Below are 13,108 nucleotides of genomic sequence, written 5' to 3'. Positions count from 1 at the left end.
GGCGGGGACAGTCCAGGGCCTGGAAGGTCAGGGCCGGTGGGGCGGGGTGCAGGGAGCGGCCCCCACAGCCAGTCTCCCCACCCGTGGGGCTGGAAGAGCAGGGCCGGAGGCCGCATCCCCGCGCCCCTGCCCGCCGGCCGCCCAGTCCCCCCGGGGTCTGCGGGGCGGGCAGGCCGGCGCTGCTGCCTCTGGATTTAGATTCTGAGTCTGTCCCACCGGGGCTGGGTTCTGAGGCCACCCTGTCTGGGTGCAAAAGTGAGGAGCTGCCTGGGCCAGGGAGGGACCCGCCCTCACCCACCACCCACGGCCTCGTCCCCAGGCCGCTGCCCCCAACGAGCTGAGTCTCAGGAACTGCCCTTGGACAGGAGCCCGCAGCGGGGTCCCGGGCCCTGGGAGGTCCCAGGCTTGCGGGCGGGGAGAAGGCGTGAGGGGCCCCCACCCGCCTGAGCTCCCAGGCCTCGGCTGGACTGTCTGCTGTCAGAGCCGCCGGGGTCCGAGGCCGGGGCGTGGGGGTGGGCTGGGCCGCAGGGTCGCGCTGCTCCCCCATCCGGCTGGGCCGGGCCTGGCGTCGCCAGCACTGATTGGGCCTCTGCTCTTTGCTGTCCTGGGGTTTTACCGGCTCCGGGTCTGCCTCCCAGGACATCCTTCCCGCGTGTGTCTGTCGGCCGAGCCCGCCGGGTGCCTCGGTCCAGCCACGGTGCCCCTGGGGACAGCCCCTGGGCAGGGCGGCAGCGAGGCCCCCAGGACGGATGTGGCGGCCTCTCCGGGCGGGACGTGCGGCTGGGGTGGGCCTGCCCTCCGAGCTTGGGCCTGTGGCGGGGGCTGCCTCCTCCTTGAACTTGACAGGCTGCGCAGGCGGACTTTGGGGCATCTGGCCGCTCCCCCGGGGCTGCGAGGCCCAGACCCTATTGTCTGCAGCACGTGCGGGGGCAGGCGGTGCAGGAGGCCCGCTCGCTGTCTGGTCTGGGCGCCAGGCTGTGTTTAGTGGAGGTGACAAAGCAGAGGGGCTGGGCAGGGCCTGCACCGCAGTCCCAGGCTGTGGGGAGGCTGCAGTGCCACGGCGGGCCCTGGGCAGGGCGCCGGACGCCAGCGGGAGGCTCCTCCTTCCTGGGCCGGGCAGCCCTGCTGAGCACAGCTGGCTCAGTCGCCAAAGGCCTGCCCTGGAGCGCCAAGTCCCACACACAGCCCCTGTGCTGCGTGGCTGTGCGGGAAGGTCCAGACAGTTTGGCTCCTGGAGTCTCATCCTAGAAGCGGGGAGAAGGATCCCAGGGGCAGCCAGTGGGGGGCTGGGTGTGTCTTGGGCAGCTGAGTTTGAGGCACTTGTGCTTCCTGCTGGTTCTGTGATCGTGCCACATGCACACACGCACGCACACAGTTGTGCAGGTGGAGTGCCACCCAGGTGAGGTGCATGCCCACCCCCTGTGCCGAGGGCCAGGCAGGCGTGTGCAGCCGCTGAGGAGCATGCACCCGCTCGGGTCTAGGGAGCCGGTGCCCAGGCTGGGGTGCTGCCCAGAGGCGGCAGCTCGGCGTACAGTGTGGGCCAGAGGCTCCCGGTGCTTGACGAGGGGTCTGCGGTCGGAGGGTGAAGGCACCCGCTGCCTATGGGAGCCAGGGCCCAGGTCACGTGCTGCAGCCAGGCGCTGGGGTACAGGACGTGACTGGACAGTGACGGCCCTGCAGTCACCAGGCGTGCCGCCCTGGGAGGGGGCGGGGACAGAGGACAGAGGGCTGCCGTTGGTGCCAGATCCGCCCTTGCCCCACGCACCTGTGGGTCCAGGATGCAGCTCTGAGGCTGGAGGCTGAGCTCCCGGGGGGCAGCGGCTCCCGTGCCCTTGGCCTGCTGGTGGCTCTGAGGGCCCTGTCTCTGGGGTTGGTGGCATCTTGTCCTGGACCTAGGCTGGTGCTGTTCTCCACGCCTTGGCACTGCCCAGCCTGGGCCAGGCGGCAGCAGTGTGAGGCGGCACATCCTGGGTCCGCCCAGGGAAATGGGCGCCCGCTGTGTTCTGGACAGCGTGACAGAAAGCCAGGGGTGGCCTGGGGGCACCAGGACACAATGACTCGGGCTCAGGTCCAGCAAGGGAGCTGGGGGAAAAGCCCTCCAAGGTCAGAAGTTGCAGGACCAACTGCCACTTCTACGGGCCCCCTGGAAGTGCTTCAGGGGTCCCCACGGGGGGATCCCCACGACAGGGTCACAGAGCCGGCTGTGGGATGTGGGGGGTGGGGCGCTCCCTGACGGTGGGGAAGGGCCTTGGGACCCAACCAGGGCCGTCAGAGAACTACCAAGCCCTCCAGGTGCTGGGGCTGGCGAGAGGCAGCCCCGGAGGTCAGGCCGGCGCCGGGCAGGCCAGCTCCCGGACCTGGGCACCCTCGGGGTCTCCGCCGGGAAGGTCAGAACAGCTGGGCGGAAGCAGAGGCTTTGCTCAGCCCCCAGGCCTGCCCCACCCCACGCCGCTCCCCTAGCTCTGGCCCCGAGGGCCACAGACACCCAACTCTGCAAGGAGACTCCCCTTTTCTCCCCACCACCCCCCCCCAGCCCCAGGCATCTGGACCGTAGCATCCTGGCAACTCACCCGCCCTCGGAACAGGCCCAGGCCCCTTCCTGTGCCCACGAGGCCCGACGCCCAGTCCCCGCCGCCTCCGCCAGCCCCCCGACACCCGGCTCCCGCTGCCAGGGCCCCGAGCCGGCTCCCTCGCCGGGTCCCCGCGTGCCCTCCCAGAGCCGCCTCAGCGCAGTCTCGTCAGAGACGCCCTCTGCTCCGACCTGGCCTTGGAGGCCCAGCGCGAGCAGCTGTGTCCCGCAGCACCGCTGTCTGGGGTGTTCCGTGCTGGCCGCCAGGCCGGAAGAGCTCCTGGATGTGGAGAGGCCTCGCCAGCACCGGGCTCTGGGGGTCAGGCTCTGAGGCCGCTTCTGCTGGGCATCCGCTCCCGGGTCAGCACCTGGCAGGCGGGGAATTGTCCCAGCCCGGGGAGGTGAGTGGCTGAGGCCCGCTGCCGTCACCCCCTGGGCCTCCCGCAGTGTCGCCCCGCATGGGAGCCCACCCCGCTCCAGGACACCAGGCCCAGCCCGCCGCCCTTGCCCGCGCCCTGCTGGTCCTAAATTAGAAACGGGGTGTGCGGCGTGCCTTCCCCGGGCGCAAGGCCTGGCCCGCCGTCTGGAGAGTGGGGTGGCCCGTACTGCCTCGTGTCCTCCGAGCCGGCTGCGCTGCGGAGCCGGGGAAGTTGTCCTGCCTGGCAGTGCAAGCGTTCATGAGGCCTGGCGGGCCATGGAGAGAAGAGTTTGGGGTCCCCTCCCAGCAGCTGCAGGCCAGGCTGCCCCTGATGACCAGCCAGGAGGCACTTTCTCTTTGAGCAAGGCCAGGGGACTTTGGACACCAGGCGGGGCTCTGCCAGAGGCAGGCATGGGCCCAGGACGGGGGGAGATGGCCCTGCAGGACAGAGAGGCCCCATCCAGTGGGTCGTGGCTGTGCCTTTGACCCTCCCTGGCTGGCTGAGCCACCAGCCGCTGCCCAAGCAACAGGCCGCTCTCCCCGGAGGAGGAGCTGCGGGCATGGTGCCCTGCCCATTAGGGTGACGAGGGCAGGCGGTGTGGTGGGAGAGAGGGGAGGGGCTGGTGGGGCGATGGGGGATCCTCCTCGGCGCCATGTCCCATTTACTGGGCACCTCTTGGGAGAATCCAACAAGGACACAACTCACAGCCCGCGGCTGGGCCTGCCCGTCAGGTGGCAGGGCCCCTCCCATGCTGGGGGGTGCGTGCAGCAGGGAACTTACAGGCCGGCCGCATGAGCGGGCCCATGAGGCTGCAGGTGGCTGCGGCCCCACCTCCCCTCACTGAGGCCCAGGAGCTCCCCGGGAGGCTGGCACGAGAGGCCACGGGGTGGCCAGTGGACACCCTAGCCGAACAGGGCACCGAAAGGCCTGAGCCCAACAGACAGGGGAGCCCTTGACCCCGCCCAGGCCCTGGGGGAGCCGGCGGCAAGCCAGAAGTTATGGGGGGCTGCAGGTGGACGGCGTGGGGAGCGGTGGACAGGATGACGGTGAGGGCTGCAGGCTGAGGGCGCATTTAGCAGGAGCCAACCCAATCCACGGGGGAGAGGCCGGGCAGGGCCTCGTCCGTATCTGTGGACGTGTCCACGGGGTGGGCAGTTTTGTGCGTTTGCTGCATTCAGAGAAGTGAGGGGAGCCGGCGGGGCTCACAGGGGGGTCCCGGCTCTTGGCTCTTCTCATTTGCCACCAGTTCTGTCACCCTCGGGTGGGGAGTCCTCGGGATGCCCAGGACGCTGGGACCCCGGCCAGCTGGTCCTCGCACGGGTCACCCTCTTGGCCCTGGGAGACGCACAGGCAGAGCCCACACCCCCCGCTTGGAACCTACAGGCCGGCGTGGCCCCCAGGTGCCGAGCACGAGAACTGTGGGCAGAGGCTGGGCCGAGCCTGGTGGAGCAAGCTGTCAGGTCAGCTGGGCTGGCCCAGGCATTGGACAGGCCTCCTGCAGGGTCCTGTCGCGGGTGGCCCCACCAGCCCCTGCTCGGTGGCCAGAGCTGGGCTATGCTGGGACGGGGAGGCACCAGCCTGAGCTGGCTCCCGGGGGCACCCGCACCCACAGGGGAGAGGCTGGGCCATGCACGGGGGTAGAGGCGGGGATCCTGGTGGCTTTGGGGTATGGCAGAGGAAGACGGCTCAGGGCTCAACCCCGGGGCAGAGCCAGCAGGGTTCTTTGCCCGCATCTCCCCGTCTAAATCTGAGCCCAGCACCGAGGCAGGGCAGCCGGCTGCTTGGGGTGAGGGCCGCACCCTTGGTTAGCCCAAGGCCAGGGCACGCAGGCGGAAGGAGGTGCTGGGCGGGGAAGGGAGCTGAGCTTAGCAGTAAAGACCGGGTGCCTGGGGTGCAGTGAGGACTCCGAGACCGAGCTCCACCCCGGGAGGTATCCTGGGTGAAAGCTGAGCCCGCAAAGGCGCCGAGCCCACCTTCTCTGATTCAGAGCGGGAGCAAACGCTCACCTGAGCCCTGCCCCAGGCGCCCCGCTACATGGACTGAGGGTGGTCAGCCCGAGGGGCTCACTGGCCATTCGGCTCCCCCTGGAGAGAGGAGGGACACGACCCCCCAAGAATGACCAGATCCTTGGGCTGGCCCTCCCTGGCCCTCGGTGTCCCTCTCCCTCAGCCTCCCTCACCCCAACACGTGTGTTCCGCATTCCCGCCTCGCAGCTGGTGGGCTCGGGCACCGGGGGCAGTGCGTGGAGGGTAATGAAGCCCAGAGCCCCCCTGTTGCCAGAGGTGGGGTCCCAGAGGCCCGGCCCTCCTGCCCTTCCAGGCGCTTGGAAGCGTCCCGGGGAGGAGCTCCTGCTGAGTCAGACGTGGTGGGTGCAGGAGACCGAGGGACCACGTCTCTCTCCCCCGTGCCCCTCCCAGGCACTGTGCAGCGTGTTTGCACACACACCCCCGAGCGTCGCTGCTCACCCCATCTGCTCGCCTGCGTCCTTATGGTGGGGCGGCCCCTCCCCCAGAGCAGGGCCGCTCCGCCTGCCCCGCCCCTTGTGGGCCTGGAGCAAAGTAGGAAGGGGCTTTCCAGAACCCCACGGCAGACGCCTGCCCACGTGGCCTGCCCACGTGGCCGCGTGAACTCTGCAGCTCCTGGCGCCCTCCGACCCCTCCTCCCCTCCCCAGCCCCTCGGAGGGGCCGGCCCTGCTCCCAGCCTCTATTCTGCCCCAGAACTGCGGCAGCCAGTTTTGGGTGTGGGCCCCAAAGACAGGCCCCCAGGGCAGGCCAGGGTGGGAGGAAGGGGCCCCACGGGCTGGGGGGTGGGGGGGGTGGCAGGAAAACGGCTCCTTGACCCAGAAGCCCAAGAAGAACCCAGCCCCAGCGTGTGGTCCACCCTGGCTGGTCCATCCGAGCGGCCACTCTGGGCTACCCGCCAGCGAGCTCTTGGAGGCTTCCAGGGAGGGGGCACAGAGGTGTGCCCCAAGGGCTGCCTCCACAAGCAAGCTGGTGCTGAGGCAGCCCGAGCCTCGCCCGAGCCCCTCCCGCACACCTGGCCAGCTCCCTGGCCGTGTCAGCAGCACAGCCCACGCTGCGCTCCGCCCTTGCTCCTGGAAGAAGCTTCCAGCGTCCTCCCAGGAGCTGGACAGGCTGAGCTGGTTTTTCCCTCATGAGATGGGAAGGGAGTGAGTCCCCATCCTGGGCAGGCGGAAGCCCCGCCTCTGCTCTGCTGGCCCTGGGCACTGCACACTGCAGCCACTCCCCCTGCCTTAGCACACTCTGTTCCTGCCTGGAAAGCCCCGCCCCTCCCAGCCGCCTGCCACCAGGCTCAGGGGGGCAGCTTAGCAGGCCGCAGGCTTCCGGGGAGTCCCCCAACCCCGCCCAGCACCACCGTGCCTTCAGGGTGCCACGCGGGTCCCCCCAGCCCTGCCCTTCCTGTTCCGCTGCTCCTGGCCCCTTCGCGCTGCCTTCCTACGTGCTGGGAAGGCCCCTCGCTTTCCCCTGTGCCAGGGAGCTGCGCCTGTGTTTGCTTCGGGTGATCTGGCCACGCAGCCAGCGGACCCCTGGATCTTGTCGGGGGGGTGCCCTGCTGTGTTACACTGTCCTTGTGAAAGCTGCCCGTGTGCCCACGGGGATGCGCAGCAGGCTGGCGGGAGGGCCCAGGCTCAGGGGCCTGCACACCGGCAGCGTTCCCTTCTGCATACCTCATGGCTGCAGGGCCCTGCGGGGTCCCTGGCTCCAGGCCCCAGCACCAGCCTCGAGGCAAGAGGCCTGTCTGAGGCCAGACCTGGCCGGGGGTCGGCGCCAGGCCCACGGGGCTCTGCCTGGCTGGGGTCTGCGAGCGCCAGGGGTCTCGCCCGTCCACGCCAACTACAACTGACTGGTGGTTAGAGACGGTCAGAGCCTCAAGCCAGGGAAGAGCAGAGCGGGCCCTCTCTGCCCACCGGCCTCCTCTCAGCCCCAGCGCGCAGGCCCAGCTCTGCCCCCACCACGGCCCTGTGGTGTGGGGGCCTCTGGCTCTGGGCCCGGCAGCCGAGACCTGGGGCCCACGTGGCCCCGTCCCCTGCCCGGGCCCGAGGCGCAGGCCCCGGGCAGCTATGCTCTGACTGCGTGTGGCCAGACCCACCGGGGCGCCTCCCCCACGTTGCCCAGGACGGGGGGTCCTCGTGTACGGCGTGTCCAGGGACTCCAGGGGCAGCTGCTTCCCCGCGGCGCGGCAGCGCGGCCCTCCGCCATCTTCCTGCTTCCCATCAGTAAACCACGACTCGGTTTCCGTTCTCCTGTGGAGGGATGTTGGGCTGCGTCCGTGTGGCCCCTGGAGTGTCTCGGGGGGAGAGGTATAGCCTGGGGGCCGGGGTGTCCACCGGGGGCCCACTGGATGCGGCCAGACGGCTGCCCTCGGACCCCGGCACCGGGCGGGCGGCCCTCGTCCTCAGGAGACGGGAGAGGATGCCCAGGTGTCCCGAGGGGCCAGGCGTCTGCCAGGGCCCCGGGGTCTCTCATAAACTAAAAACAGCCATGACACGTGTCACACGCGTGCAGGGGGAGCCACACGCTGACACGTGTCCGCAGAGCGGGTCCCGCTTGGTGGGAGTGAGCCACGCGAGTGGACCCGAGCCCCGTGGCGCCAGCGCACGGCGCACAGTGGTGGGTGCTCAGCATGCCCGCTCGGCCCATCCGACCACCGTGTGGGCCTGCACGTCCCCGGGCCCGTGGGTTTCTCTGGTCTCCTCCAGCCCCAGAGGCGCCCGCGAGGTCTCAGTCGCCGCGGTGGGACCGAGTGTGGGTGGGGGACGGCCTGCAGGGCCCAGGTGACCTGCCCAGGGCAGTCCCGCCTGGACCCCAAGCTGCCGGAGGAGGGGGTCTCCCGCCACGCTCCCCCAAGTAAGGAGCCGCGAGACGAGTGCGCGGCCACAAGTGATGTCCAGTGCTGGGTCAAAGTTCAGTGCTGGTCTGTGAGCAGAACCTGCCCAGGGTTCCTTGTTTTGGTCAGCGGCCCTATGGTCAGGCAGTCAGCAGGCCTGTGGTAGGACGGTCAGCGGCTCTATGGTCCAGCAGTCAGCGGCCCTATTGTCCGGCGGTCAGGTCAGTGGCCTGTGGTCCAACTGGTTCTGGCCCACGTGTTTTCACGCAAAGTCGCAGACCCCAAGAACCTGTTGACAGTGCTGGTGAGACGTGCCTGAGGCCGGGACTGGGTGGAGCTGCCCACCCTGCCCAGTGGGGACTGGGGTGGCGGCTCCGGGCCCCCCAGCTCAGCGGCTCCACAGGGAGTCCGGGCTTGATGTGGGCCGAGCATTTGACCCCACGGAGGCTGGGCATGTTTCCAGATCTCACTGCCTGGGTCGGGACGGTTTGGGGCCTGCTGGAACCCAGGCTTAGCCCACATCTGACGCCCAGGCCTGGGCCGGAGCCCACAACCCACGTGGCACACACACCCAGAGCCACAGTCACCCCCAGGCCACCTTTAGGGGACCTGCCCCGTACCGCGTCCAGGCTGGCGGGTCTGCATCCAGCCTCGGTCTGGCTACAGCTTTGCGTCTCGTCCTGCTGCCCACCGACCTCCTCTCAGCCCCAGCACGCAGGCCCAGATCCACCCCGCACAGCCCTGTGGCCAGGCCACAAACACCCGCCAGCGCCGGGCCTGGCAGACCAGGCTGGCCTCTCCCGGCACTGGACGCTGCCCTGGGGCCTGCGTGCTCACAGACTGGCAGCCCCAGTGTGGTGGAGAGGGGGAGGCGCTTCTTCCACGTAGCCTGCTGGGCCTCTGCCCCCCACTCCCAGCATGGCCAGTGGGTCCCCTGGGAGCTTCCCCGCTCTGGCTCCACCGACCCTGGGGGTCAGGGGTGGCCGCACGGGCCCTCGCCGTCCTTGGAAGCCGCAGCCCAGGCGCATGGTCAGACTTTGGATTGCGGACCTGATGGAGGGGCTCACGGCGAATGGCTGCCGTCCGCCCCATCCATTATTTTTAAACCGTGTCTGCGTTGCAGTTTATTTTTAAATCTCGAAGGCAGAGGGAACTTGCTGTTTATGTCTCGTGCGCCTGCGCCCTCCCCCGACGTGGCCGCTGTCACCCCCACGGCCCAGCCTGGAGCACGTGCCCCGGCCAGCTCGGGCGGCACCCGCCTCGGGGTTACGGGCTGCCCGCACCGCTGTCTACCCCGCGGGCGCCAGACCTCCCCAGGCAGGACCGTGCTCGGAGAAAACCTTTCCAAAATGCACAATTCTTTGCAACCTCGAGGCATAAATGAGAAGGAATTTCTTCCTGTTCCTGGCGACGCGGGTCCCGAGGCGACGAGTTTTGACGCTGCTGTCACTTTATGAAGACTTCAATATCCCGCCCCCTTCAAATGCAGCCCTGCACCCCAAACTCTGTGCGGCAGATGGGGACACTGCGGCTCAGAGAGGTGAAGCCACATGGCCAGCTACACCCCTGACAAGTGGCAGGACCGGGAGGGGCCGGCCCGCCCAGTCCTACCCCCCGCTGGGGTGCTGGCCTGGCCCTGGATGGGGGCCTCAGTGTCCAGCCCCGGAGTCCTCTTCCTGCCCTTCTCGTGGCGGGTTGCCAGGTATTTCTATTCTCGTGTCTGCTTCTAGTCCCCTCCGGCCCGGAAAACAAATACAACGGGTAGAAACGTGTGCGAAGCAGGAGTGTGAGGGGCCGGGGCAGGCGGGGCGTCCGGGCTGACGAGCGGCCCCTGGTGTGTGCTCGCGTGTGTCGCCGCGCTGACCGGCGCCTGGAAGCTCCAGGTTCTTGTTCATGTTCAAGACCAGTCAGGGTCTTCCCTCGACCGACCCCTCGACCGGCCTGGCGTGAACAGGCCTCTGTTCGGCTCAGGACGACTCTGGACCCGTCGTGTGGTGTGGTCGGGGCTCGAGGCATCAGGCCCTGCCCGTGCGGCCGGCAGAGAGTCCCAGCCTGAGACCCGCGGCCGGCAGGGAAGGGCGCTGGATGGACGCGTGTGTGTGGCTTTGGGTCAGGATCCCAAACCGGCCTCCAGCCAGGGCCTGTGCTTCGAACAACTCCAGCCCTCCTCCGCCCAGCAGGGCCTGCTTCCCGGCGGGGCAGGCTGTGCCCACAGGAAGGCCAGCCACAGAGCACGAGGGAGCAGCCTGAAGGCAGGCACGTCCCCCGGACCCACAGACACGGTCTTGTCCCCTGGGCTGGCCTGAGTCTGTGTCCAGGCAGCTTGAGGTCAAGCCAGGCTGACCAGCCCCACGTGACCCTTTGGGGTACCTAGCATAAGGCACCTCCAGCCCTGAGTGCTGCCGCCAAGCACCCCCACCACTCCTGGCTCCTCCCAGGGTGCCTGAGCCCCAAGACTTCTATTTGGCCCCAGCCCCCTACCCGGCCACACTGGAGGGGCCTCGTTGCTGGGCTCACGGGCCCAGGCCCCCGGGAACCTCCGCACGCAAGGCCGGGCTGCCTGAGGCCCAGGAGCCAGGACAACACCTGCCCGGTGCCCTTGGGCGGTGAGTCTCAGCTGTCCAGCGTGCCGGGCGCCCCAAAGGCACCTTGCCGGAAGCACGTTCCCTGTTCCCTCCAGAGCCAGGAGGAGGAGCAGGGCCTCAAGTCCAGCTCCCGCTTTTGCCTCCAGGGAAACCGAAGCCTGGGAGTGGGGGGTGACTGAGCAGGACCCGCAGGGGCAGAGGGGGACCTGGCCCTCCCGGCCACACCTCAGCCCCCACAGGCTCCGCCCGGCGCCCACACCCCCTCCTCCAGAGGACGACGCCTGTGCCTTTGTCCTGGACCAGGCTCAGCCCCGAGACCCTCTGGCCTGCGCTGCCCGGGGCCGGACGGAGCCAGCTGGGTGTGGCAGGAGGAGGCTGAGGGCACAAGGGTAAATGGAGGCGCCCAGCCCAGCCTCTCTCAGTGCCGTGCTGCCCTGTGCCAGGCTCTGCTGTAGAACAAGGTCCCGGCAGCTAACAAAGTCCTCCCGCAGCCCTGGAGCTGCGCCAGGAGCGACCTTCCTGAAGAGAAAGCCCCCGCCCCATCACCACCTGCTCCCCAAGGCCCGGGCTTGTGGTCGGGCCACCCCCACCTTAGTGACTGCCGGAGCCGCAGAACTCAGAGTGTGGCGAAACCCAGGGCTGAGGGCGGCCGGACCCACGCAGACGTCCTGGGCCCTGCAGCCAGGCCGGGGTTCCCAGCAGCCTGTCACCCCACCCGGCCTCCCCCGCTCTCGGGGAGGATCCCCACTTGCACCCCCACTCCCAAGATCCTTAGAGGAACCCACTGAAAAGATCCTCCTCCACTCTCCTGGGAGACACCCCTGCTTGGCCTGCGCCCCGAGTCCCAGGTGACCTGGAGGGGTGTCCCTCCATGACGCTCACCGGGGCCTGGAGCACGGCCGCCTCGGGGACACCCCGTCCTAGGCAGCTCTGTCCCTGCCCCTTGCTACGGCAACTGGAACCCCCATGTCTTGGGGGAGCTCCTTGGTTCTCTTTCCAAAGCCTCAGGACCCAGAAGCCCCCAGAAGCCCCCAGCAGCCCGGCCGCCCTCGCCAGGCAGGAGGGAGGAGCGGGGCCTCTCCTGAGCTCGGGGTGGCCCGTCCAGCACCGCCTGCCAGGCCTCCCCAACCTCCAGCTGCCTTTGCTGGCACTGGGGGTGTCAAACCATCTGCCCCCTTGAAAGGGGGCAGCCCTGGGGTCTCAGGACGGGGCCTCTCCCCCATACCTGGTAATCCGGGCATCTGACCCCCACTTGGGCCGGCGCCTCTGGGAAGTTTCCCTGAGAGCCCCCCACGGTGCTGCAGCGGGCCCCCACAAAGGCGGTCCCGCCAGGGGAACAGCCCAGCCTCTGCTGCCGGCTCGCTCTGAGCGACACCCACGCCCACGCGGCCCACGGCGGCTTCACGCCTCGGAGCTGTCACTTCGCGGTGTGACCAGTTTGTCTGGGAACGACCCAAATTTAGGTCTCAGGAGGCTGAGGACAAGCCCCGCCCCTCCCCTCTCCGGGCGGCCCCCGGCCGCGGCCCGGCCTCCTCGTGTCCCTGCTGCCCGGGCGGCGCTGGGGCTGCGGGGCCTTCGGGGTCTGCACAGTGGGGTCCAGCGGGGTGGCCACCCTCCCGCCCGGAGGTCAGGCGGGCGTCGTGGGGCTGGGCGTCAGCCTGGGGGGCGGGGGGCTGCCGAGACCCCCGTGGGGGTGAGAAAGGAGCCACCCCGCGGGCTCTGCCTGCGCCTGCAGCTAGCGGCCCGGCTCCCCCGTGGCGGGGTGGGGCGGGGGGGCACCCCTGGGGCCGAGCACCTGTGACCCTGCTCTGGCGTGTGAACATCTGTGCGCGGGGCTGTGGGGACACGCTTTCACTTCCTTCTGGCGTCTCCCCCAAGGCCGGCCCCGCTCTCCACGCGCCCGGGAGCAGCAGGACCTGGTTGCCCACAGCAGGGACCGCCTTCTCCGCGCCCAAGGAGGGAGCCGGGCCAGCAGCGTCCCCCAGCTCCGTGGTGTCCTGTCCAGCCGGCTTCACCCTCCCCATGTGAGGAGTGGACAGGCATCAGGGCCTCCCAGGCTGTGGGTTGGGGGCTTGAGGGATCCGGGGAGATGGGGAGACCCTGATGCTCTCCAGCCCCACCGGACCCCTTGCCTGACCCTGGGGAGACCGAGGCAGGAGACAGGCCCTTGCCCTGGAGTTTGTCTCCCCAACACTTCCGTGAGCCTGCACCCCGATGCTGTGTGAGGAAGAGCGTTGTGGGAGCCCATCTTGGGGGGCAGGCAGGGCTGGCCCGCGTGCTGGGGCGTCCCGAGAGAAGGAGCGGGGCGCCGGCCAACGGGAAGCAGCAGGAAGCGGGGCGCCGGCCTCCTGCCTTTGGGTGGGAGACGCGTCCTCCACGCCAGGCGCGGGCCCTTAGGCCCCTTCTGGAGCCTTGTTCCCTGCAGAGGAGACCTCTGGGGCGGGTCAGGCCAGGGGGTGTCACACGATGCAAGGAGGAGGCGGGCGCCGTCCCAGAGTCGGCGGGCTGGAAGGGGCAGCCGGCGTCCCGGGGTGAGCGGCCGGCCCTGTGTCGCCACTGCTGGCCCTTGGCTGCGTCCTGCCCTGTGGCCAGGCCTGGGCTCGCTTCTCTCACAGGGGCCAGGCAGCTCGGCCGCGGGGCGGAGAGCTGGTCCACGGGACTGGGCCAGACGCTGGTTCTGGGACTC

General features: G+C 69.6%; 1 protein-coding gene across 2 annotated transcripts in view; it reads left to right on the top strand.

Moving 5' to 3' along the window:
- Positions 1–13,108, top strand: part of OSBPL5 (oxysterol binding protein like 5) — a 46,848-nt gene that overhangs the window by 7,236 nt on the left and 26,504 nt on the right. The gene's annotated exons all lie outside the window — the stretch shown is intronic.

Source organism: Talpa occidentalis, unplaced genomic scaffold (assembly GCF_014898055.3).
Source record: "Talpa occidentalis isolate TD23 unplaced genomic scaffold, MPIMG_talOcc4v2.1 talOcc4.17, whole genome shotgun sequence".
In the NCBI taxonomy this organism is placed as follows: Eukaryota; Metazoa; Chordata; class Mammalia; order Eulipotyphla; family Talpidae; genus Talpa; species Talpa occidentalis.
The sequence above is the reverse complement of the archived record's forward strand: the minus strand, read 5'-3'. Positions and strand labels throughout refer to the sequence as shown.